Here is a 27,883-nt window from a genome sequence, read left to right on the forward strand (position 1 = left end):
GTCTAAATTAGATGACAACACCAAGACCCGAGAAGAGAAGTTCAACCTCGTCAACGAAGGATAAGAGTCAGAACAAGATCTCCAGATGAGTCAAGATCCACCATTCAAGATGGAGTCTTTCCATGCCATACACCTTGCATCCTAATAGGTTACCTTGTTTATTTTCCCTACACCTTGCATACAAATAAATTATTGGGTAGTCTTTTTTATTGCTCTACTTGATTTTAAGTTACTGATATGAAAATCACTTTGGACCCCTTCAACTAACAATGCCTTGAAAATGTTTTACCACATTATCTCCTATGTGCTAAATCCGTTTAGGTCTGCGTTCTACTGCACTCTCTCAAATTAACGGATAATGGAGAATTAATATTCGGCCATCAAGAAACGACCCAAAAAATATGAAAGAATACACCTACATTGCCTACTAACGTCTAACAATCACCTTAAATCCAGCAATTGACAAATGAGACCAAAAAAGTAAATAAATATCACACTTGCAACAAAGACACAATGATTCATACCAACAAAACTAAAATGAGTACGAATAATCCGTTGAGATCTATGCACATGTATGTATGAACATCACAAACTGAAACAAACAAATTATACAAAACTGAGATCTATTAGCAATCCATTGCCAATATCCCAAAGTACGAGGAATTTGTCACACTCTTCGATGGCGTTCTTCAAAATAGGACATCTCTCGCCGAACTTGTAAGAAGGGGCGCTCGATTACACTCTTTCTGTCAAAATAACCAACCGGAAGGCATATGTTAAGTGGGTCGTTTTCTTTATCTGACTAAAATGCCCCTTCCCTCATTTCCCTCCTTGTTGCTGTTAATGTCGTGTGCACAGCCGCCATCGAACCCGTGCTCACACCTATGTTCTTCTATCTCGCTGCCTCTCTTCTCTCTATCTTCTCTCCACCCCCGCCGAACCCGAGGGCTGAGGTTTCATCCATCAAGAAACGATTTTAGAAAAAATAACGAAAGAATACAAGTACCTGCTAGGCTACTATCATTTAGCAATCACCTTAAATATATTAGAATGTATCAAATAGTAAGGTTCTGTTTGACACAACTTCAAAAACTGCCGTGAGCTGCTTTTTGTCAAACACTTTTTCTTCCAAAACCACTTTATGGATGAAGCCTTTTTAAATGCGACAGATAGATCAAGCTAAAAAAATGATTTCTATAGCTCTCTCCCTCTCTCGGAGCCACGCATGAAATCGTTATTGACATTGCCTTGCCAAACAGTTTTCTAAACCAACCTAGCTTCGCAAAGAAAACTGTTCATGAAGCCATTTTTCGTGAGAAAATAGCATCAATAGTAAAGATGAGCTGTGCCAAATGGGATCTAATAAGCAACAAAGAAACCATGATTCATGCCAACAAAAATAAACTGAAACAAACAAAACTGAGGTCCATTAACGTACGATCCATTGCATATGTCTTGATTAGCTACCTTTCTCCTGCACTAGTAGAAAAGAGCTCAAAGCCTGCGGCACCCATATATTTTTACAGACGGATCCGGTTATCCACCGACTGTGCTATTTCTAGTGGCGGTTCCTTAAGAAAACCGCCAGTAGAAATCCATGATTTGTAGTGGCGGTTTTCTTAAGGAACCGCCACTAGAAAACATTTTTATCCTTAATTTTTCGAGTTTTTCAAACGACCTTGTATGACAAAACCACCAAAATAAAATTTGTAGATCTCTAAAAGTTATGAAACTTTGTAGTTGACAACTTTTTTATTTGAACTCATTTCGGTTCTCAAAAATTGAATCTAAGTATGTCAAATTTAAAATTCAAATTTTGCAAACTACCTCGGATGAAAAAAGTGTCAAAATAAAAGTTGTAGAACTTCAAAAGTTATTTATCTTTGTAGTTGACAACTTTTTTATTTGAATTCGTTTAGGGTCTCAAATAAGCAATTTACACTCAAATGGTTGTAATATGTGGAGAAAACAACTACAAACTAGACACAAGGCAATTTTCTACCTCGCTGCCTCTCTTCTCTCTATCTTCTCTCCACCCCCGCCGAACCCGAGGGCTGAGGTTTCATCCATCAAGAAACGATTTTAGAAAAAATAACGAAAGAATACAAGTACCTGCTAGGCTACTATCATTTAGCAATTACCTTAAATATATTAGAATGTATCAAATAGTAAGGTTCTGTTTGACACAACTTCAAAAACTGCCGTGAGCTGCTTTTTGTCAAACACTTTTTCTTCCAAAACCACTTTATGGATGAAGCCTTTTTAAATGCGACAGATAGATCAAGCTAAAAAAGTGATTTCTATAGCTCTCTCCCTCTCTCGGAGCCACGCATGAAATCGTTATTGACATTGCCGTGCCAAACAGTTTTCTAAACCAACCTAGCTTCGCAAAGAAAACTGTTCATGAAGCCATTTTTCATGAGAAAATAACATCAATAGTAAAGATGAGCTGTGCCAAATGGGATCTAATAAGCAACAAAGAAACCATGATTCATGCCAACAAAAATAAACTGAAACAAACAAAACTGAGGTCCATTAACGTACGATCCATTGCATATGTCTTGATTAGCTACCTTTCTCCTCTGCATATGGTGGTATATAGATACAACGTACAAATTAAAGAAGATCATAATTAATTAACACTCGTAGAGAATTGAAGCTGATGAGGTACTGCTGCTACCTAGACCGACAAGAGTCTATTATTAAGTTAGGGGAGGCAATAGATAGCTGAATTGAGCACTGATCTCCCAGTGTCGCATCATCTGGGCACACCCTGGCCATACCCGCTGGTGCTCATGCATGTCACATATAGCCTCTATGCAGCCGCTGAGCTCCTCGAGCGTATATCCTGCTGCCGCCACCGGCGTCTCCGTCCAGCAGTTCAGGACCATCCTCGCCAGCAAGATCGCCGACGCGGCCACGGCAGATGGCAGGAACGCCACACACCGGTAGTCCTGCAGCGCCATATTGGCCAGGTGGTGCGCCAGGGACCTGACCGTCGCTGTGCCCTCCTCCTGGTTGTGCCTCATGAAGTGATCCACGAACGTGTAGGCCGTGGGTCCGCTCAGGCGGAAGCCGATCGTGGCAAGCAACTCGCGTTCCTGGTCGACAGCCTCGCTTCTCGTGCACCCAGCGTACATGGCGACACCGTCGACATTGATCTTCTGCATGGTATTCCTGTCCTCGTACTTGGCGACCGCGAACACGGCTGCGGCGCTGAGGAGGCGGATCTGGCGCTCGTCACGGCTGATCTTCTTGGCCGACAAGAACCGGTCGACGAAGGAGACCGCGCGGTGCAGCGCTCCCGGTGCGAGGTCGTAGCTTGTGCAGAAGCGATGCATCTTCTCGACAAGGTCGGCACGGTCCATCATCAGCATCTCCCCTGCCTGTCGATCGCTGAGGTAGTCTGGCGACGGCCGCTCTATGGTCTCTTTCTCCATGGTTCGGAGCGTGGCGTCGATGTCGGCATCGTAGTCGTATTGTGGTGGCTGCTGCTTCGTATTCGTGGCGACCACGTCGACGTCGTCCGTGGCATCGTCGTCGTAGCTGAGCGGCGCTGCAAGCACCACCGCTCCTGCTGGCGTCCTAGGGGACGTGTTAGAAGCATACATCGGGTTATTGGGCACATGAGGAAAGACAGCGACCTCCACGTGCGTGGCCATCGTCTTCTTCTTCTTCATCACGTCGCCGCCGGCAAGGCAGCAGGGAAGAACGATAGGAGGTACGGTGCACATGGTGGAGATCGCCACACAACACACGTAGCAAGCAAGATCGCTTTGGCAGAGATGGCGCCACGAGTCGTGACTAACATATGAGTAGCGGCGGGCGTGCGCCCCCACTATTTATCGTAAACGAGATGCAGAGCTGCTTGTCGGAACTCCGTATGGTGCACATGTGTAGCTCGCAACAGGTGCGAGAGAATATGCCCTGTATCTGTAATTATCAATGTAACTGTTATCTGGATAAATTCCGCCGGTCAATTAGAGATAAAGATGAGAAATTACCCAATCTTCGTGGATACAACATTTTACTTTTTTACCAATCTCTTGACAAAATTAACTAATTTATGTAACAAAAATTATCAATTCATGTCTAGCCGTAAGAAATTAGCTAATTTCTTCCCAGAAGACTTGCTTCTCGACCAAGCGAAGGTAGCACACCCAACAACCGCGTACATGCCGCCATGGAAGCAGCCGGCCGCGGACCTCCAGGCACACCACCGGCGCCGGGGTGGAGCATCGCGTTGATAGGAAGCGACGCTCACAGGCCACAGCTGCGCCGACACACCCAGCCGGTCGGAGGCTCGCAGCCGCGCCGTCGCCTTGTTGAACTCCCGCGCCGTCAATGCCCGCACCGAGATGAAGGCCGATGCCGATGTGCGCCGCCGGCCCTTGGACGGACTCCTTCCCGCTAGATCGGAGCTCCGGCGTGGCCTGATTGGCGGCCCCCACCACATCTACAGGCATGTCCACGGGGAAGGACAGAAGGAATAGGAAATCGTTAGTCTGCGACAAGAGAAAGGGTAGGTAAGTATAAACAAATCGTTTTTTATTGGCAAAGGTGGGTAATTATTGTCCAACTTGACGAGTTCAGTGAAAAATGTTCCACGATTTATGACACGATTTTATGTTCTCATCATTGTAATTACGTTCCACATCTACCGGAAGAAATTCTCTCATATATCGTCAATCATCAGGCACGCACCACTATACGCGTTTGCTTAAACAAAAAGACAAATGTGTGTGTTTTTGCGAAGAGAATTAAAGGCAGGCCGACACAAAAGCTACCCCGACGATGGCTAGGATAATGAACTGGTCATTACTATTAGTCCTCCTTTGCGTCACCTCCTGCGCCGAGATGACGCCACAGTCCTTGATATAGTACTTATCAAGCGCGCGTGACGATGACTCTTGGTTGGACTGCCAGACAAAGTGCACATCGGGCTCATCAGCGAGGTAGTACATCTTTAGTCGTGTTTTTTTGCTCAGGAAGAATAAAACTGAGCAAAAAAACACGACTAAGGGTAAAATTGAGAACACCAGCAAAACCGAGGCAACAGCTTAAAAAACCTTTTTTAATGGCAAAGGTGGGTAATTATTGTCCAACTTGACGAGTTCCGTGAAAAATGTGCATCCCTTTTGCTGCTTCATAAAATACGTAGCCCCAACTTCATCATTTTTTGGTGAACTAGAGTTTACGAAGCCGAAGTGTTTGGCAACACATTTTCATACTAGAGTAGACTTTTTTGAAGTTGAGCAGTCCCAAACACCCCCTAAGTGATACAAATAGCTAATTTTGGTAGGCAATCGAGAGGTCACCACACAACACACGAAGCTAGCAAGCAAGATCGCTTTGGCAGATATGAACTGTAGGCGCCCAATATATGAGATAAGAGAAGTGGATAGCCAAGGGACAAGGCGACCAAGGGAAGGTGGCCTGCCCCCACTATTTATTGTGTAGGGTTGTTTCCATTCGACGCACGTGTCCAAGCCGTAGTGCAAGTGGTAAACTGAATTAGAGCATCTCCAAAAGACTAGCTAAATAGCTTTTCAAGCTAAATTTTAGCTAATTAATAGCATAATAGCTCTCCAACAGAGTAGCTATTTAACTTGCTAAATTATCTGGCTCTCTAAATTAACTCCCTCGCTAGCCAAATTTGGCTAGCAACTCTCGCTAGCCAAGCTAAATTGCATTTTGGAGAGTCTGTTGGAATGAGATGTTATATATAAAGTTTAATATTTATAGAGAGACAAATAAAAAGTCAAATAGAAAGTAAAAAATAAAGAGTCTCTTGGAGATGCTCTTAGGCTTGGGAAAAAACTTAAGCTCGCAGTGGCTCGATTCACCTTGGAGTGGCTTGATGCTCAGAACGAGCTCAAGCCGAGCCTATTTTTTGGCTCGAGAAAGGAGCGAGTTTGCTCGGCTTGGCTCGCTGCGGCTCGTGGCTCTACCCAATAACAATTTGTTACAAAAACCCCGATTAGCGTATATTATTAGTACAAATAGACGATTAGTTTATGTTATTGGAATTATTGTAAAACATTAATCTATTTTCTATATTATATTACTAATATACTTATTTTACTAATTTAAAATATGTCACTTAATTTGTTTTTGAGATTTTATATTATAATTTAAAGGGCAAGTTCACAATTATGGTCAAGCTCGTTGGCTCGGCAAGCCAGAGTCAAGCCAATTTTTTTATACTCGCTAGAGGAGCGATGAAAGGGAAATAGGCTTACACCTTTTCCTAATTGATTTTGGTGGTTGAATTGCCCAACACAAATAATTGGACTAACTAGTTTGCTCTAGATTATAAGTTTTACAGGTGCCAAAGGTTCACTATAGACCAATAAAAGAAAGAATTCAAACAAAGAGAGCCAAAGACAACCGAAGTGTGCCCTGGTCTGTCGCACCGGACTGTCCGATGTACCAGGGAACTCAGCTCCAAACTCGTCATCTTCGGGAAAATCAGAGGGCGCTCCGCTATAATTCACCGGACAGTCCGGTGAGGCACCGGACTGTCCGGTGTGCCAGCGGAGCAACGGCTACTTCAGCGCCAACGGTCGACTGCAACCGCATTCAATGCGCTACAGTGCGTGCTAGAGTCAGAGCAGCGTCAGAAGGTGCACCGGACAGTCTACAGTACTTGTTCGGTGCACCACCGGACAACCAGAAGACCCCACCTGTCAGAGCTCCAACGGTCGAACCCTAACGGCCGGGTGACGTGGCTGGCGCACCGGACTGTCCGGTGCGCCCGTCGACAGCAGCCTCCACCAAACGGCTAGTTTGGTGGTTGGGGCTATAAATACCCCAACCACCCCGCCATTCATTGCATCCAAGTTTTCCACCTTCCAACACCTTACAAGAGCTATAGCATTCAATTCTAGACACAACCAAAGAGATCAAATCCTCTCCCAAGTCCGGAATCACTCCAAATCAAATAGTGACTAAGAGAGCGACATTTGTGTTCATTTGAGCTCTTGCGCTTGGATTGCTTCTTTTCTTCCTCATTCTTTCTTGTGATTCACTCAATTGTAACCGAGATAAGAGACACCAATTGTGTGGTGGTCCTTGCAGGGACTTAGTGTCCTGTGTGATTGAGAAGAGAAGCTCACTCGGTCTAAGTGATCGTTTGAGAGAGGGAAAGGGTTGAAAGAGCCCCGGTCTTTGTGACCACCTCAATGGGGAGTAGGTTTGCAAGAACCAAAACTCGGTAAAACAAATCCTTGTGTCTCATTCCTTATTTGCTTGCGATTTGTTTTTCACCCTCTCTCTCGGACTCGATTATATTTCTAACGCTAACCCGGCTTGTAGTTGTGCTTAAGTTTATAAATTTCAGATTCGCCCTATTTACCCCCCCCCTCTAGGCGACTTTCAATTGGTATCAAAGCCCGGTGCTTCATTAGAGCCTAACCGCTCGAAGTGATGTCGGGAGATCACGCCAAGAAGGAGATGGTGACCGGCGACAAGCCCGCTACAAGCCACGGGAAGGCTCCATCGGGAGAGTCCCGCAACAAAGGGAAGGAGAAGGAATCCTCTTCCCTCAAGTCGCATCGGAGTGGCGACAAGAAAAAGAAGATGAGGAAAGTGGTCTACTACGAGACCGATTCTTCATTGCCATCCACCTCCGGCTCCAACGCGCCATCCATAACTTCTAAGCGCCATGAGCGCAAGAAGTATAGTAAGATTCCCCTACGCTACCCTCGTATTTCAAAGCATACTCCTTTACTTTCCGTTCCACTAGGCAAACCACCGGTTTTTGACGGTGAAGATTATAATATGTGGAGTGACAAAATGAGGCATCATCTAACCTCACTCCACACAAGCATTTGGAACGTTGTTGAGTTTGGTGTACAGGTACCATCCGTAGGGGATGAAGGCTATGATTCGGATGAAGTGGTCCAAATTCATCACTTCAACTCCCAAGCCACTACTATACTCCTCGCCTCTCTAAGTCGAGAGAAGTATAATAAGGTGCAAGGGTTGAAGAGTGCAAAGGAAATTTGGGACGTGCTCAAGACCGCGCACGAAGGAGACGAGGTGACCAAGATCACCAAGCGGGAGACGATCGAGGGGGAGCTCGGTCGCTTCACGCTTCACCAAGGAGAGGATCCGCAAGCCATGTACAACCGCTTGAAGACCTTGGTGAACCAAGTGCGCAACCTCGGGAGCACCAAATGGGATGACCATGAGATGGTCAAGGTTATTCTAAGATCCCTCGTTTTTCTTAACCCTACACAAGTTCAATTAATTCGAGGTGATCCTAGATACAAGCTAATGTCTCCCGAGGAAGTTATAGGTAAGTTTGTGAGTTTTGAGCTAATGATTAAAGGCTCAAAGAAAATCATCGAGCAAGGCACCTCCTCCACGCCCGAGGCACAACCCGTCGCATTCAAGGCAACGGAGGAAAAGAAGGAAGAGTCAACATCAAGTAGGCTTCCCATCGATAGCTCGACAATGAGGAGATGGCTTTAATCATCAAAAGCTTTCGACAAATCCTCAAGCAAAGGAGGGGGAAGGACTACAAGCCCCGCTCCAAGAAGGTTTGCTACAAGTGTGGTAAGCCCGGTCACTTTATAGCAAAATGTCCTATTTCTAGTGACAGTGACAGGGGCGACGACAAGAAGGGGAGAAGAAAGGAGAAGAGATACCACAAGAAGAAGGGCGGCGATGCCCAAAGTACATGCGGGTGACTTGTCGGACCCGGTCCCCTTTTGACGGGTTCGAGGGCTCGATGCCTCCCTCTGGTGGGATTCCGTTACAAAATCATTCCCGTTGGTCTCGGAAATGTCCTAGGGTACCTCGGGAGCGCAGCCCGAGCCTCGGTTATGTATCGAACGTACCCAGGGTCATCCGTTGCTCTGCGTCTGAGGCGGCTGTCGAACCCTTCGGGGGCCAGCCTTCGAACCCCTGATCAGTAGTGTGCGCGGAGCCCGAGTGGCCTGAGGCGGCCGTTGAACCCTTTCGAGGGGCCGGCCTTCGAACCTCTGACCAGTAGTGGGCGCGGAGCCCGAGTGGCCTGAGGCGGCCGTTGAACCCTTCCGAGGGGCCGACCTTCGAACCTCTGACCAGTAGTGGGCGCGGAGCCCGAGTGCTCTGAGGCGGCTGTTGTACCCTTCCGAGGGGCCAGCCTTTGAACCTCTGATCAGTAGGGGGGCTTGGGGCCTGCTTCCTTCGCGGAGAAGGATCCCTTTCGGAGTATCCCCTTTTCCGACCCCTGAGGCAAGAGAGAGAAAGAGGAAGTGAAAAGGATACGAAATCGAATGATGTGGCGCACCTTTTTTGACGCGGTCATTATGGCGGAGGTGAAACGTCGCCTGCTTCGCCTGCCAAAGGTGCCACCTGTCCTGCCGCAGAGTTAATGCGACGGGACGAGTGGTTCACGGGGCGGCCGTTGCGCGTGCGCGAGCCGTTCGAGGAACAGAACACGGACGTGTCGTCTTCCGCCGTGGGAGAAGGTCCTTTCGCTATCCCAGGAGGGGGCGTGAGCTTGCTGACGACTCAACTGCCGCCTCCGCCCGCCTGCCACCGCCATCACTGCCGGCCCATTTCTGGCCGTATCGACCGTCACGCCCTCTCCCGCGGCTGACCGACCCATGACCGATGTGCTCGGTTGGCACTGTCGGGTCATGCGCAGGGTCGCCTCGAGTCGCGGTACTAGTTTCGCAGTCGAGAAGGCGCGATACTGGCGCGAGTGGCGGTGCAGTTTCTTGCATGTAGTAACCGGTGCGCCGGTTACATGACGTGTGGGTCTGGGCCTCCATGCTGGATGCATCGAAGTCGATAGGGTGCGCCCCCCTGGGTGCGGTTGCACGCCGCCTGCATGGCGGCCCGCCCTTTCACCCGCTGGCCTGGGCGAAAGTGGAGGAGTGCTCGTGACCGCTGGGCAGTTGCGCGCACCGTGGGCGGCAGTTTGGCCCTGGTCATCTCAGAGAACCTATATGCTTCCTCCCTTCTTTGGCGGAAGTCATTGTCAGCCCGGATGTATTCATCCATCTTTTGAAGCAGCTTCTCCAAAGTCTATGGAGGCTTTCTAGCAAAATACTGAGCAGTAGGTCCTGGACGAAGCCCCTTAATCATGGCCTCAATGACAATTTCGTTGGGCACTGTAGGCGCTTGTGATCTCAGACGCAAAAACCTTCGAACATATGCTTGGAGATACTCTTCATGATCTTGGGTGCACTGAAACAGGGCCTGAGCTGTGACTGGCTTCGTCTGAAAGCCTTGGAAACTTGTCACTAGCATATCCTTGAGTTTCTACCAGGAAGTAATAGTCCCTGGTCGGAGAGAAGAATACCATGTCTGAGCCACATTTCGAACTGCCATGACGAAGGATTTGGCCATGACGGCTGCATTGCCTCCATATGAAGATATAGTTGCTTCATAACTCATCAAAAACTGCTTCGGATCTGAGTGCCCATCATACATGGGGAGCTGAGGTGGCTTGTATGATGGAGGCCATGGGATAGCCTGCAGTTCTGCTGCCAAGGGAGAAGCATCATTGAAAGTCGCCTAGAGGGGGGTAAATAGGCAAATCTGAAATTTATAGAGTTTAAGCACAACTACAAGCCAGGGTTAGCGTTAGAAATATAATCGAGTCCAAAAGAGAGGGCAAAAACAAATCACAAGCAAATAATGCAGATGACACGGTGATTTGTTTTACCGAGGTTCGGTTCTTGCAAACCTACTCCCCGTTGAGGTGGTCACAAAGACCGGGTCTCTTTCAACCCTTTCCCTCTCTCAAACGGTCACCTAGACCGAGTGAGCTTCTCTTCTCAATCAATCGGGACACTAAGTCCCCACAAGGACCACCACACAATTGGTGTCTCTTGCCTTGATTACAATTGAGTTGGAAACAAGAAAGAAGGAAGAAGAAAAGCAATCTAAGCGCAAGAACTCAAATGAACACAATTGTCTCTCTCATTAGTCACTATTTGATTGGAATGATCTTTGGACTTGGGAGAGGATTTGATCTCTTTGTTTGTGTCTTGGAATGAAGTCTAGAGCTCTTGTATGAGGTTTGATGGCTGAAAACTTGGATGCATTGAAGTGTGGTGGTTGGGGGGTATTTATAGCCCCAACCACCAAAAGAACCGTTGGTGAGGGCTTCTGTCGTATGGCGCACCGGACAGTCCGGTGCGCCACCGGACACTGTCCGGTGTGCCAGCCATGTCACCAGTCCGTTGGGTTCTGACCGTTGGAGCTTCTGACATCGGGGCCACCGGACAGTCCGGTGGTGCACCGGACAGGTCCTGTTCACTGTCCGGTGCGCCTTCTGACGCCTGCTCTACCTCTGCACGCGCAGTCGGCACTGTTCCTATTCACTGTAGCCGTTGCAGACGACCGTTGGCGCTTGGAGCCGTTGCTCCGCTTGGTGCACCGGACAATCCGGTGAATTATAGCGGAGCGGCCTCCCAAATTCCTGAAGGTGGCAAGTTCAGAGTGAAATTCCCTGGTGCACTGGACACTGTCCGGTGGCATACCGGACAGTCCGATGCGCCAGACCAGGGCTGCCTTTGGGTTGTCTTTTGCTCTTTTTATTTGAACCCTTTTTTGGACTTTTATTGGTTTGTGTTGAACCTTTGGCACCTATAAAACTTATAATCTAGAGCAAACTAGTTAGTTCAATTATTTGTGTTAGGCAATTCAACCACCAAAATTCATATAGGAAAAGGTTTGACCCTATTTCCCTTTCAATCTCCCCCTTTTTGGTGATTGATGCCAACACAAACCAAAGCAAATATAAAAGTGCAGAATTGAACTAGTTTGCATAATGTTAGTGCAAAGGTTACTTGGAATTAAACCAATATTCATTTCATAAGATATGCATGGATGGTTTTCTTCTTATTTAAAATTTTGGACCACGCTTGCACCACTTGTTTTGTTTTGCAAATGTTTTGGAAATTCTTTTCAAAGTCTTTTGCAAATAGTCAAAGGTATATGAATAAGATTTTGAGAAGCATTTTCAAGATATGAAATTTTCTCTCCCTATTTCAAGTGCTTTTCCTTTGACTAAACAAAACTCCCCCTTAATAAAATCCTCCTCTTAGTGTTCAAGAGGGTTTTAGATATTAATTTTGAAGAGTGTATACCAATTTGAAATTATATCAAAAATAAGATACCAATTTGAAAATCTTTAAAAACACTTCTTTAATACAAATTGAAAGACTACAAATTTTTGAAATTGGTGGTGGTGAGGTCCTTTTGCTTTGGGCTAATACTTTCTCCCCCTTTGGCATGAATCGCCAAAAACGGATACTTGTGAGTGAAATATAAGCCCTTCTTCATACTTTCTCCCCCTTTGGTAAATAATATAGGAGTGAAGATTATACCAAATTGGAGAGCGTTGTGGAGCGACGGCGAAGGATGAATAATTCGATGGAGTGGAGTGGAAGCCTTTTGTCTTCGCCGAGGACTCCATTTCCCTTTCAATCTATGACTTAGCATAATATTCACTTGAAAACACATTAGTCATAGCATATGAAAGAGATATGATCAAAGGTATATAAATGAGCTATGTGTGAAAAATATCAATCAAAATTCCTAGAATCAAGAATATTTAGCTCATGCCTAAGTTTGGTAAATGTTTTCTCATTTAGTGGCTTGGTAAAGATATCGGCTAATTGTTCTTTGGTGTTAATATAAGCAATCTCGATATCCCCCCGTTGTTGGTGATCCCTCAAAAAGTGATACCGAATGGCTATGTACTTAGTGCGGCTGTGCTCAACGGGATTATCCGCCATGCGGATTGCACTCTCATTATCACATAGGAGAGGAACTTTGGTTAATTTGTAACCATAGTCCCTAAGGGTTTGCCTCATCCAAAGCAATTGCGCGCAACAATGGCCTACGACAATATACTCGGCTTCGGCGGTAGAAAGAGCTACATAATTTTGTTTCTTGCAAGCCCAAGACACCAGAGATCTTCCCAAGAACTGGCAAGTCCCTGATGTGCTCTTTCTATCAATCTTACACCCTGCCCAATCAGCATCGAAATAACCAATTAAATCAAAAGTAGATCCCCTGGGGTACCAAAGGCCAAACTTAGGAGTATAAACTAAATATCTCAAGATTCGTTTTACAGCCCTAAGGTGAACTTTCTTAGGATCGGCTTGGAATCTTGCACACATGCATACGGAAAGCATAATATCCGGTCGAGATACACATAAATAGAGTAGAGATCCTATCATCGACCAGTATACCTTTTGATCTACGGATTTACCTCCCGTGTCGAGGTCGAGATGCCCATTGATTCCCATGGGTGTCTTGATGGGCTTGGCATCCTTCATCCCAAACTTGGCAAGAATGTCTTGAATGTACTTCGTTTGGCTAATGAAGGTGCCCTCTTTGAGTTGCTTGACTTGAAAGCCTAGAAAATACTTCAACTCCCCCATCATTGACATCTCGAATTTTTGTACCATGATCCTACTAAACTCTTCACAAGTAGATTTGTTAGTAGACCCAAATATGATATCATCAACATAAATTTGGCATACAAACAAATCATTTGCAATTGTTTTAGTAAAGAGAGTAGGATCGGCTTTTCCGACTTTGAAGCCATTAGCGATAAGAAAATCTCTTAGGCATTCATACCATGCTCTTGGGGCTTGCTTGAGCCCATAAAGCGCCTTAGAGAGTTTATAGACATGGTTAGGATACTCACTATCTTCAAAGTCGGGAGGTTGCTCAACATAGACCTCCTCCTTGATTGGTCCATTGAGGAAGGCACTCTTCACGTCCATTTGATAAAGCTTGAAGCCATGGTAAGTAGCATAGGCAAGTAAAATGGGAATTGACTCAAGCCTAGCTACGGGTGCATAGGTTTCACCGAAATCCAAACCTTCGACTTGTGAATATCCCTTGGCCACAAGTCGGGCTTTGTTCCTTGTCACCACACCATGCTCATCTTGCTTGTTGCGGAAGACCCACTTGGTTCCTACAACATTTTGGTTAGGACGTGGAACTAAATGCCATACCTCATTCCTCGTGAAGTTGTTGAGCTCCTCTTGCATCGCCAGCACCCAATCCGAATCTTGAAGTGCTTCCTCTACCTTGTGTGGCTCAATAGAGGAAACAAAAGAGTAATGTTCACAAAAATGAGCAACACGAGATCGAGTGGTTACCCCCTTATGAATATCGCCGAGGATGGTGTTCACGGGGTGATCTCGTTGGATTGCTTGGTGGACTCTTAGGTGTGGCGGTCTTGGACCCTCATCATCTTCCTTGTCTTGATCATTAGCATCTCCCCCTTGATCATTGTCCTCCTCTTGAGGTGGCTCCTCTTGATCTTTCATCATCATCATTTTGAGCTTGATCCTCATCTTGAGTTGGTGGAGATGCTTGCATTGAGGAAGATGGTTGATCTTGTGCATGTGGAGGCTCTTCAGATTCTTTAGGACACACATCTCCAATGGACATGTTCCTTAGCGCGACGCACGAAGCCTCTTCATCATCTAGCTCATCAAGATCAACTTGCTCTATTTGAGAGCCGTTAGTCTCATCAAACACAATGTCACAAGAGACTTCAACTAGTCCAGTGGACTTGTTAAAGACTCTATATGCCCTTGTGTTTGAGTCATATCCTAGTAAAAAGCCTTCTACAGCCTTAGGAGCAAATTTAGATTTTCTACCTCTTTTAACAAGAATAAAGCATTTGCTACCAAAGACTCTAAAATATGAAACATTGGGCTTTTTACCGGTGAGGAGTTCATATGATGTCTTCTTGAGGATTCGGTGAAGATATAACTGGTTGATGGAGTAGCAAGCGGTGTTGACCGCCTCGGCCCAAAACTGATCCGAAGTCTTGTATTCATCAAGCATGGTCCTTGCCATGTCCAATAGAGTTCTATTCTTCCTCTCCACTACACCATTTTTTTGTGGCATGTAGGGAGAAGAGAACTCATGCTTGATGCCCTCCTCCTCAAGAAGGCCTTCGATTTGTGAGTTCTTGAACTCTGTCCCGTTGTCGCTTCTTATTTTCTTGATCCTCAAGCCGAACTCATTTTGAGCCCGTCTCAAGAATCCCTTTAAAGTCTCTTGGGTTTGAGATTTTTCCTGTAAAAAGAATACCCAAGTGAAGCGAGAATAATCATCCATAATAACTAGACAGTACTTACTCCCGCCGATGCTTATGTATGCTATCGGGCCGAATAAATCTATGTGTAGTAGCTCCAGTGGCCTGTCAATTGTCATGATGTTCTTGTGTGGATGATGAACACCAACTTGCTTCCCTGCTTAGCATGCGCTACAAATCCTATCTTTCTCAAAATGAACATTGGTTAGTCCCAAAATGTGTTCTCCCTTTAGAAGCTTGTGAAGATTCTTCGTTCCAACGTGGGCTAGTCGGCGGTGCTAGAGCCAACCCATGTTAGTCTTAGCAATTAAGCAAGTGTCAAGTTCAGCTCTATTAAAATCAACTAAGTATAGCTGACCCTCTAACACTCCCTTAAAGGCTATTGAATCATCACTTCTTCTGAAGACAGTAACACCTATATCCGTAAAAGACAGTTGTAACCCATTTTACATAATTGTGAAACTAAAAGCAAGTTATAGTCTAGAGAATCTACAAGAAAAACATTGGAAATAGAGTGGTCAGGTGATATAGCTATTTTACCCAATCCTTTGACCAAACCTTGATTTCCATCCCCGAATGTGATAGCTCGTTGGGGATCTTGGTTTTTCTCATAAGAGGAGAACATCTTTTTCTCCCCAGTCATGTGGTTTGTGCACCCGCTGTCGATCCAACTTGAGCCCCCGGATGCATAAACCTATAAAACAAATTTAGGCCTTGTTCTTAGGTACCCAAATGGTTTTAGGTCCTTTTACATTAGAAACAAGCACCTTGGGTACCTAAACACAAGCCCTTGTGTTTGCCCCCAACATATTTGGCAACTACTTTGCCTGATTTGTTAGTGAGCACATAGGAAGCATCAAAAGTCTTAAATGAAATGTTATGATCATTTGATGCAATAGGAGTTTTCTTTTTAGGCATTTTAACATGTGTAGAATGCCTAGAGCTAGAAGCCTCATTCTTATAAATAAAAGCATGGTGAGTAGAATGAGTCTTCTTTGCATGAATTCTCCTAATCTTATCCTCAGGATAACTAACAGGATATAAAATATAGCCCTCGTTATCCTGAGGCATGGGAGCCTTGCCCTTAACAAAATTAGACAATCTTTTAGGAGGGGCATTAAGCTTGACATTGTCTCCCTGTTGGAAGCCAATGCCATCCTTAATGCCAGGGCGTCTCCCACTATAAAGCATACTACGAGCAAATTTAAATTTTTCATTCTCTAATTCATGCTCGGCAATTTTAGCATCTAATTTTGCTATATGATCATTTTGTTGTTTAATCATAGCAAGGTGATCATGAATAGCATCTATATTAACATCTCTACATCTAGTACAAATAGAAACATGCTCAATGGTAGATGTAGAGGGTTTGCAATCATTTAATTCAACAATCTTAGCATGTAAAATGGCATTCTCATTTCTAAGATTGGAAATAGAAACATTGCAAACATCTAATTCCTTAGCCTTAGCAATTAATTTATCATTCTCAAACTTAAGGCTAGAAAGAGAGGCATTCAATTTTTCAATCTTAGCAATTAGACTAAGATTATCATTTCTAAGATTGGTAATTGAATCATCACTAATGTTTGACTTCTCAACATTAGCAATCAAATTAGCATTCTCAATTCAAAGGTTGGAGATAGTGTCATGGCAGGTACTTAGCTCACTAGTTAATTTTTCATTTTTCTCTACCTCCTGAGCATAAGCATTTTTAGTCTTAACATGCTTTTTGTTTTCCTTAATAAGGAAGTCCTCTTGGCTATCCAAGAGTTCATCCTTCTCATGAATAGCACTAATCAATTCATTTAATTTCTCCTTTTGTTGCATGTTAAGATTGGCAAAAAGAGTGAGCAAGTTATCCTCCTCATCACTAGAATTATACTCATCACTAGAGGTTGCATACTTAGTGGAGGATCTTGATTTTACCTTCTTCTTGTCGTCCTTTGCCATGAGGCACTTGTGGCCGACGTTGGGGAAGAGAAGGCCTTTGGTGACGGCGATGTTTGCGGCGTCCTCGTCAGAGGAGGAGTCGGTGGAGCTCTCGTCGGAGTCCCACTCCCGGCAAACATGGGCATCGCCGCCCTTCTTCTTGTAGTACCTCTTCTTTTCTCTTCTCTTTCCCTTCTTGTCGTCGCCCCTGTCACTATCACTTGATAATGGACATTTTGCAATAAAATGACCGGGCTTACCACACTTGTAGCAAACTTTCTTGGAGCGGGGCTTGTAGTCCTTACCCCTCCTTTGCTTGAGGATTTGGCGAAAGCTCTTGATGATGAGTGTCATCTCCTCGTTGTCAAGCTTGGAGGCATCGATGGGGAGCCTACTTGATGTAGACTCTTCCTTCTTCTCCTCCGTCGCTTTGAATGCGACGGGTTGCACCTCGGGTGTGGAGGTGGCGCCTTGCTCGATGATTTTCTTGGAGCCTTTGATCATCAATTCAAAGCTCACAAATTTTCCTATAACTTCCTCGGGGGACATTAGTTTATACCTTGGATCACCACAAATTAATTGAACTTGTGTAGGGTTAAGAAAAACGAGTGATCTAAGAATAACCTTGCCCATCTCATGGTCATCCCATTTGGTGCTCTCGAGGTTGCGTACTTGGTTCACCAAGGTCTTGAGCCGGTTGTACATCGCTTGTGGCTCCTCCCCTTGGTGAAGCATGAATCGACCGAGCTCCCCCTCGATCGTTTCCCTCTTGGTGATCTTGGTCACCTCGTCTCCTTCTTGCGTGGTCTTGAGCATGTCCCAAATCTCCTTTGCACTCTTCAACCCTTGCACCTCGGGGGACATTAGTTTATACCTTGGATCACCACAAATTAATTGAACTTGTGTAGGATTAAGAAAAACGAGTGATCTAAGAATAACCTTGCCCATCTCATGGTCATCCCATTTGGTGCTCTCGAGGTTGCGTACTTGGTTCACCAAGGTCTTGAGCCGGTTGTACATCGCTTGTGGCTCCTCCCCTTGGTGAAGCATGAATCGACCGAGCTCCCCCTCGATCGTTTCCCTCTTGGTGATCTTGGTCACCTCGTCTCCTTCTTGTGTGGTCTTGAGCATGTCCCAAATCTCCTTTCCACTCTTCAACCCTTGCACCTTATTATACTCCTCTCGACTTAGAGAGGCGAGAAGTATAGTAGTGGCTTGGGAGTTGAAGTGTTGGATTTGTTCGACCTCCTTCGAATCGTAATCCTTGTCCCCCTTCTTTGGTACCTGCGCTCCATACTCAACAATATCCCATATGCTTTTGTGGAGTGAGGTTAGGTGATGCCTCATTTTATCACTCCACATAGAATAATCTTCACCATCAAACATAGGTGGTTTGCCTAATGGGACTGAAAGTAATGGAGTGCGTTTTGAAATACGTGGGTAGCGAAGGGGCATCTTACTATACTTCTTGCGCTCATGGCGCTTAGAAGTGACGGATGCCGATTTCGAGCCGGAGGTGGAGGGTGACGAAGAGTCGGTCTCGTAGTAGACCACTTTCTTCATCTTCTTCTTCTTGTCACCCTTCCGTTGAGACTTGATGGAGGAAGAGGATTCCTCCTTGTGCTTGTGGGCGGACTCCCTTGAGTGCGTTCTCCCCGAGCTTGCGGACTTGTCGCCGGTCCCGATCTCCCTCTTGGCGGATGCTCCCGACATCACTTCGAGCGGTTAGGCTCTAATGAAGTACCGGGCTCTGATACCAATTGAAAGTTGCCTAGAGGGGGGGTGAATAGGCAAATCTGAAATTTATAGAGTTTAAGCACAACTACAAGCCGGGGTTAGCGTTAGAAATATAATCGAGTCCGAAAGAGAGGACGAAAACAAATCGCAAGCAAATAAGGCGGATGACACGGTGATTTGTTTTACCGAGGTTCGGTTCTTGCAAACCTACTCCCCGTTGAGGTGGTCACAAAGACCGGGTCTCTTTCAACCCTTTCCCTCTCTCAAACGGTCACCTAGACCGAGTGAGCTTCTCTTCTCAATCAATCAGGACACTAAGTCCCCACAAGGACCACCACACAATTGGTGTCTCTGGCCTTGATTACAATTGAGTTGGAAACAAGAAAGAAGGAAGAAGAAAAGCAATCCAAGCGCAAGAACTCAAATGAACACAATTGTCTCTCTCACTAGTCACTATTTGATTGGAATGATCTTTGGACTTGGGAGAGGATTTGATCTCTTTGTTTGTGTCTTGGAATGAAGTCTAGAGCTCTTGTATGAGGTTTGATGGCTGAAAACTTGGATGCATTGAAGTGTGGTGGTTGGGGGGTATTTATAGCCCCAACCACCAAAAGAACCGTTGGTGAGGGCTTCTGTCGTATGACGCACCGGACAGTCCGGTGCGCCACCGGACACTGTCCGGTGCGCCAGCCACGTCACCAGTCCGTTGGGTTCTGACCGTTGGACCGGATAGATCCTGTTCACTGTCGGTGCACCTTCTGACGCTTGCTCTGACTCTACGCGCGCAGTCGGCACTGTTCCTATTCACTATAGCCGTTGCAGACGACCGTTGGCGCTTGGATCCGTTGCTCCGCTTGGTGCACCGGGCAGTCCGGTGGCGCACCGGACAGTCCGGTGAATTATAGCGGAGCGGCCTCCTGAATTCCCGAAGGTGGCAAGTTCAGAGTGAAATTCCCTGGTGCACTGGACACTGTCCGGTGGTGCACCGGACAGTCCGGTGCGCCAGACCAGGGCTGCCTTTGGGTTGTCTTTTGCTCCTTTTATTTGAACCCTTTCTTGGACTTTTATTGGTTTGTGTTGAACCTTTGGCACCTGTAAAACTTATAATCTAGAGCAAACTAGTTAGTTCAATTATTTGTGTTGGGCAATTCAACCACCAAAATTCATATAGGAAAAGATTTGACCCTATTTCCCTTTCAATCATCAAAGGTAAAGGTATCATGATTGAAATCATCATACCATCCATCCTCGTTGAATAAGCCTTCTTGATGAAGCTCCCTATGTTGGGGCCTTCTTTCTTGTTCGTCTTGAGCAAGATGGCGTACTTCTTCAGTGGCTTCGTCGATCTTCCTTTGAAGATCAGCCAGTCGGGCCATCTTCTTCTTCTTCCTTTGTACTTGCTGATGGATTATCTCCATGTTTCTGATTTCTTGGTCCAACTCCTCCTCCTGGAGTGTTGGACTAGTGGCCTTCCTCTTCTGGCTTCGGGCCTCTCGAAGAGAAAGGGTCTCCTGATTTGGGTCCAGTGGCTGTAGTGCGGCAGCCCCTAGCGCTGAAGCTTTCTTCGGCGGCATGACGAAGGTCAGTGCTTGCCGAAGGTGGTCGAAAAAAAGTGTTCACCGAAGGTGGGCGCCAATGTTGGAGACTTGTTCTCAAATGCTATGAGTCAAGAACAAGGCAACACAAGATATTAAATGTTAATGCCCTTCGTCCTTCGAAACATTATTTCCCTTAGGATATAATGATCTTCAGACGAAGGTCATGAAGGACATACCTTCATCGATGCGGTATATGATAAAATAGAAGGAGAAACGTATGGTGTATAGGAAGCAACATAAACAATCATATCATATCATTTATTTTTAATTATGTAATCATGGAAAGGTAAGAACAATACTGGATTACAAAAGTACCTTCGGCTTGATAGAAGGCAAGAGAGTACAAGTGTGACGCAAAAGCGAGTACAAATCCGCGTGAACAGTACGGGGGTGTTGTTCACCTATTTATAGGCATAGGACACAGTCTATGAGAAATTACAATCATGCCCTTTACATTTATTATTAGCCTATAGAAAAATCTATGAGGACTGAATAGCCTTTTCCCTTTTAAGTCGGTTCCCTTTTCTGCGATTTAGCCAAAGCTCCCTTGCGCACAGCTTTGGAGCGACGACAACCTTCGTCGCGGTCATGCTCCTCATTTTGTACGCTTTTATCATAAATCCGAAGATACCTGTCCATAAATCATACTTGGAAGACATTGTTAAGTCATGTTTTTGAGGACCTTCGGAGGACGAAGGCCCCCAACATTCTATATTATATTAGTAATATACTTATTTTACTAATTTAAAATATGCCACATAATTTGTTTTTGAGATTTTATATTATAATTTAAAGGGCAAGTTCACACTTATGGTCAAGCTCGTTAGCTCGGCAAGCCGGTAGCAAGCTGAGTCGAGCCAATTCTTTTTATACTCGCTAGAGGAGCTACCCGAGCTTGGCTCGTTACTTCACCGAGCCATAGTGAGTCGAGCTCGATTCGTATCCACCCCTAAGCCGAATCATACGAATTGTAACACATAAAATCCTATTCTAGAATTTAGGAAAACTTTTCAAATGATCTGAACCAAAATGTCTTTTAATAGGGATTTTCTTACCTTTAAAATTATTTTTCTATAACAAATAAATGGTAATATTTGAATACTCGATTTTAGATTTGACTTTTTTCTTAAAAAATCATTTGAAACATGGAAAATAAATAACTGAATGAACCTTAATTAATTGTTTGACCTTTTATGAAATGTGTATTATAGAAGAGTTTATTTAAATAAGAAATAAGTAAATAAATAAAATATGTACTTGCATCATGCCTGGTCTTTAATATGTCTATTTGGTTGAATTTAAATATCAAAACCTAACTAAATTTGAAACTTTAAAAAAGGGACTTCAAAATAGAAAAGAAAGAGAAATAGGAATGAACAAAAGAAAAAGAAGCTTTCCTCATATTGGGACGCTTTCCTCTCCCCTCGGCCCACTCATCTCCTCTCCCACGTGGCCCATAATCAAGGCCACGTAACCCATTTGCACTCTCGGTCAGGTGCCGCCAAGTGGGCCCTTTGTGACAGCCGCACCCATGCTCCCTTCGCTGCCTGTCGTGCTCGGATGCTAGGTTGGGAGAAGAGCTATGGGCCGTTGTATGGTGGATGTGGTGGCTCTGATTAGAAGTGGCGTACCCCTGCGACGATTAAATATTCGGGTCGTAGGTTTTAGTTTGGATGGAGGAAATCCTATCACACCATAATTAAATCTGGGTTACGTATATCTAATCCAACGGCTCAGATTCCATACCGATTCGGGATGGTGGGGATCTAATCTGGCCCTTCGATTCCAGATCAGATGGCTCAGATTGATTGATACCCCTTCGTCGTGGAGTTCATAAAGAGCCCCTAAACTATTGCTAAATCAACACGTGGTCAACACATGTTTAAAGAATGAAGCAAATAGGTCCTTAACGTGAGAAAATAGTGCTACCACAAGGGTGGAATGGGATGCCTTTAGACAATTAATCAGGAAAGGTAGTAAGGAATTATCTTACCCGAAAGGGCAAGCGGGAGGCGTCCCCATAGAGTATAGTGCTGGCTGTAATTACTGCGATGGGGTTAGAGACCGTGGAAAAAGGCATATGCTTCCTTCATCCTGAAACCGTAGCAGATTTTCTCAAGCTAGTGAAACTTTGTAAAGGCCTCGTAGTGGACCCCTAGCCATTCACCTTAGAAGTGTCTAAGGGTCTAGCTAACCCAGGCTACACGGGAAACATGTCTTGTGGGTAAAGATGCACAACCTCTGAAGAGTGTAAAACTGTTATATCAGTCGTGCTCACAGTCATGAGCAGCTCAGAATTGTCGCATGATTAAATGATGGAACTAAACTTAAACTTGATATGCATTGCATTACATAATGGGATTTTGTTCATCTATGATCTAATATTTATTGGGTTGGTATACACTTATACTAAGTAATTGCTAATAAAATTTTGACCAACGAAATTAAAAGCAATGCTCAACCTCAACCACATTCCTTAGTAAGCCTTACACTACATTTTCCCCACGTATGGGAGCTCACCCTTGCTACAATCACACTAGGTCAAGAACAGGTACTGCCAGAGGAGCATGAAGGATGCTACAATGAATTTAGAGAGGTCTAGGTCGTCGTCTCCCAGTCAACTATGGTTGTGGAGGATCGTCGTCGTCATATGATGTAATTTATTTAGTTGTTTTGTATAGAAATTGTATAAGTAATAAATATGTGACATTGTTTTATGTTACCTGAGTTATCATATGTGTGATACTTGATCCTAGCACATATTTGAGATGCATCTGGAATTGTCCTTAATTCCGAGTGTGACAGGAGTGGTATCAGAGAGATGTTGACTGTAGGACGACGTAATCTAGATAGACTTGGACAAACCCTTACCTACTTATCTTGCTACTGTGATTCTTTCTAAACTTCCCTTGTTCTTTTCTCATCTATTGTTGCTTTACTCTGATTATTCTTATCTTTTCTCTTCTAAAGACCAAACAGGATTTCACACCTTGTAATCCTGCACCTAAAGTCATTCTTAGGTTGTACGAGACCGAAACCTAGGAATAAAAAACTAATTTTGTATATATCTCCCATAAAAAAGAGAAACAAATCCATCTAATAGACTCATCTTATCTTCAAAGATTCTATCTTATCGTATTAGGCATACTTATCCCACCCTAGAGTGACAACCATAATCTAATTTAAATTAATTAGAACTTATCTAGTCTAATCTAGTCATACCAATCTAATTTAAATCCCATCTAATCTAATATAACCTGATAGATTAATCTAACCTAACCAAGTCTAACCTTAAGTCAATCTAATCTAATGTGGCTAACTTAACATGTTAGCTAATACTTGTGAAATAGATTAGACCCTACTCCTATAAACATGTTTTAACCTAATTCTTCAATCCACCCTAAATTGGTGTCTTAGACCAACTTGGCCATAAACAACAACCTAACCTGCATAGTGGATTGTATAACCTATCTAGCCCCACCTAGAAGCAAAACAACTAAATCAGATTCTACCTATTCTCATTTAGCTTAAGCCATCTGCTCTACCTACTAAGCTATTTGGTATACCTACAAATCTCTACATGTGTCTAAATTAGATGACAACACCAAGACCCGAGAAGAGAAGTTCAACCTCGTCAACGAAGGATAAGAGTCAGAACAAGATCTCCAGATGAGTCAAGATCCACCATTCAAGATGGAGTCTTTCCATGCCATACACCTTGCATCCTAATAGGTTACCTTGTTTATTTTCCCTACACCTTGCATACAAATAAATTATTGGGTAGTCTTTTTTATTGCTCTACTTGATTTTAAGTTACTGATATGAAAATCACTTTGGACCCCTTCAACTAACAATGCCTTGAAAATGTTTTACCACATTATCTCCTATGTGCTAAATCCGTTTAGGTCTGCGTTCTACTGCACTCTCTCTCAAATTAACGGATAATGGAGAATTAATATTCGGCCATCAAGAAACGACCCAAAAAATATGAAAGAATACACCTACATTGCCTACTAACGTCTAACAATCACCTTAAATCCAGCAATTGACAAATGAGACCAAAAAAGTAAATAAATATCACACTTGCAACAAAGACACAATGATTCATACCAACAAAACTAAAATGAGTACGAATAATCCGTTGAGATCTATGCACATGTATGTATGAACATCACAAACTGAAACAAACAAATTATACAAAACTGAGATCTATTAGCAATCCATTGCCAATATCCCAAAGTACGAGGAATTTGTCACACTCTTCGATGGCGTTCTTCAAAATAGGTCGTCTCTCGCCAAACTTGTAAGAAGAAGGGGCGCTCGATTACACTCTTTCTGTCAAAATAACCAACCGGAAGGCATATGTCAAGTGGGTCGTTTTCTTTATCTGACTAAAATGCCCCTTCCCTCATTTCCCTCCTTGTTGCTGTTAATGTCGTGTGCACAGCCGCCATCGAACCCGTGCTCACACCTATGTTCTTCTACCTCGCTGCCTCTCTTCTCTCTATCTTCTCTCCACCCCCGCCGAACCCGAGGGCTGAGGTTTCATCCATCAAGAAACGATTTTAGAAAAAATAACGAAAGAATACAAGTACCTGCTAGGCTACTATCATTTAGCAATCACCTTAAATATATTAGAATGTATCAAATAGTAAGGTTCTGTTTGACACAACTTCAAAAACTGCCGTGAGCTGCTTTTTGTCAAACACTTTTTCTTCCAAAACCACTTTATGGATGAAGCCTTTTTAAATGCGACAGATAGATCAAGCTAAAAAAGTGATTTCTATAGCTCTCTCCCTCTCTCGGAGCCACGCATGAAATCGTTATTGACATTGCCTTGCCAAACAGTTTTCTAAACCAACCTAGCTTCGCAAAGAAAACTGTTCATGAAGCCATTTTTCATGAGAAAATAGCATCAATAGTAAAGATGAGCTGTGCCAAATGGGATCTAATAAGCAACAAAGAAACCATGATTCATGCCAACAAAAATAAACTGAAACAAACAAAACTGAGGTCCATTAACGTACGATCCATTGCATATGTCTTGATTAGCTACCTTTCTCCTGCACTAGTAGAAAAGAGCTCAAAGGCTGCGGCACCCATATATTTTTACAGACGGATCCGGTTATCCACCGACTGTGCTATTTCTAGTGGCGGTTCCTTAAGAAAACTGCCACTAGAAATCGTATTTCTACTGGCGGTTCCTTAAGAAAACCGCCAGTAGAAATCCATGATTTGTAGTGGCGGTTTTCTTAAGGAACCGCCAGTAGAAATACGATTTCTAGTGGCGGTTTTCTTAAGGAACCGCCACTAGAAATCATTTTTATCCTTAATTTTTCGAGTTTTTCAAACGACCTCGTATGACAAAACCACCAAAATAAAAGTTGTAGATCTCTAAAAGTTATGAAACTTTGTAGTTGACAACTTTTTTATTTGAACTCATTTCGGTTCTCAAAAATTGAATTTAAGTATGTCAAATTTAAAATTCAAATTTTGCAAACTACCTCGGATGAAAAAAGTGTCAAAATAAAAGTTATAGAACTTCAAAAGTTATTTATCTTTGTAGTTGACAACTTTTTTATTTGAATTCGTTTAGGGTCTCAAATAAGCAATTTACACTCAATTGGTTGTAATATGTGGAGAAAACAACTACAAACTAGACACAAGGCAATTTTCTACCTCGCTGCCTCTCTTCTCTCTATCTTCTCTCCACCCCCGCCGAACTCGAGGGCTGAGGTTTCATCCATCAAGAAACGATTTTAGAAAAAATAACGAAAGAATACAAGTACCTGCTAGGCTACTATCATTTAGCAATCACCTTAAATATATTAGAATGTATCAAATAGTAAGGTTCTGTTTGACACAACTTCAAAAACTGCCGGGTGACGTGGCTGGCGCACCGGACTGTCCGGTGCGCCCGTCGACAGCAGCCTCCACCAAACGGCTAGTTTGGTGGTTGGGGCTATAAATACCCCAACCACCCCACCATTCATTGCATCCAAGTTTTCCACCTTCCAACACCTTACAAGAGCTATAGCATTCAATTCTAGACACAACCAAAGAGATCAAATCCTCTCCCAAGTCCGGAATCACTCCAAATCAAATAGTGACTAAGAGAGCGACATTTGTGTTCATTTGAGCTCTTGCGCTTGGATTGCTTCTTTTCTTCCTCATTCTTTCTTGTGATTCACTCAATTGTAACCGAGACAAGAGACACCAATTGTATGGTGGTCCTTGCAGGGACTTAGTGTCCTGTGTGATTGAGAAGAGAAGCTCACTCGGTCTAAGTGATCGTTTGAGAGAGGGAAAGGGTTGAAAGAGACCCGGTCTTTGTGACCACCTCAATGGGGAGTAGGTTTGCAAGAACCAAAACTCGGTAAAACAAATCCTTGTGTCTCATTCCTTATTTGCTTGCGATTTGTTTTTCACCCTCTCTCTCGGACTCGATTATATTTCTAACGCTAACCCGGCTTGTAGTTGTGCTTAAGTTTATAAATTTCAGATTCGCCCTATTTACCCCCCCCCTCTAGGCGACTTTCAATTGGTATCAAAGCCCGGTGCTTCATTAGAGCCTAACCGCTCGAAGTGATGTCGGGAGATCACGCCAAGAAGGAGATGGTGACCGGCGACAAGCCCGCTACAAGCCACGGGAAGGCTCCATTGGGAGAGTCCCGCAACAAAGGGAAGGAGAAGGAATCCTCTTCCCTCAAGTCGCATCGGAGTGGCGACAAGAAAAAGAAGATGAGGAAAGTGGTCTACTACGAGACCGATTCTTCATCGCCATCCACCTCCGGCTCCGACGTGCCATCCATAACTTCTAAGCGCCATGAGCGCAAGAAGTATAGTAAGATTCCCCTACGCTACCCTCGTATTTCAAAGCATACTCCTTTACTTTCTGTTCCACTAGGCAAACCACCGGTTTTTGACGGTGAAGATTATAATATGTGGAGTGACAAAATGAGGCATCATCTAACCTCACTCCACACAAGCATTTGGAACGTTGTTGTGTTTGGTGTACAGGTACCATCCGTAGGGGATGAAGGCTATGATTCGGATGAAGTGGTCCAAATTCATCACTTCAACTCCCAAGCCACTACTATACTCCTCGCCTCTCTAATTCGAGAGAAGTATAATAAGGTGCAAGGGTTGAAGAGTGCAAAGGAAATTTGGGACGTGCTCAAGACCGCGCACGAAGGAGACGAGGTGACCAAGATCACCAAGCGGGAGACGATCGAGGGGGAGCTCGGTCGCTTCATGCTTCACCAAGGAGAGGATCCGCAAGCCATGTACAACCGCTTGAAGACCTTGGTGAACCAAGTGCGCAACCTCGGGAGCACCAAATGGGATGACCATGAGATGGTCAAGGTTATTCTAAGATCCCTCGTTTTTCTTAACCCTACACAAGTTCAATTAATTCGAGGTGATCCTAGATACAAGCTAATGTCTCCCGAGGAAGTTATAGGTAAGTTTGTGAGTTTTGAGCTAATGATTAAAGGCTCAAAGAAAATCATCGAGCAAGGCACCTCCTCCACGCCCGAGGCAC

Source organism: Zea mays, chromosome 5, assembly GCF_902167145.1.
Source record: "Zea mays cultivar B73 chromosome 5, Zm-B73-REFERENCE-NAM-5.0, whole genome shotgun sequence".
Classification (NCBI taxonomy): Eukaryota; Viridiplantae; Streptophyta; class Magnoliopsida; order Poales; family Poaceae; genus Zea; species Zea mays.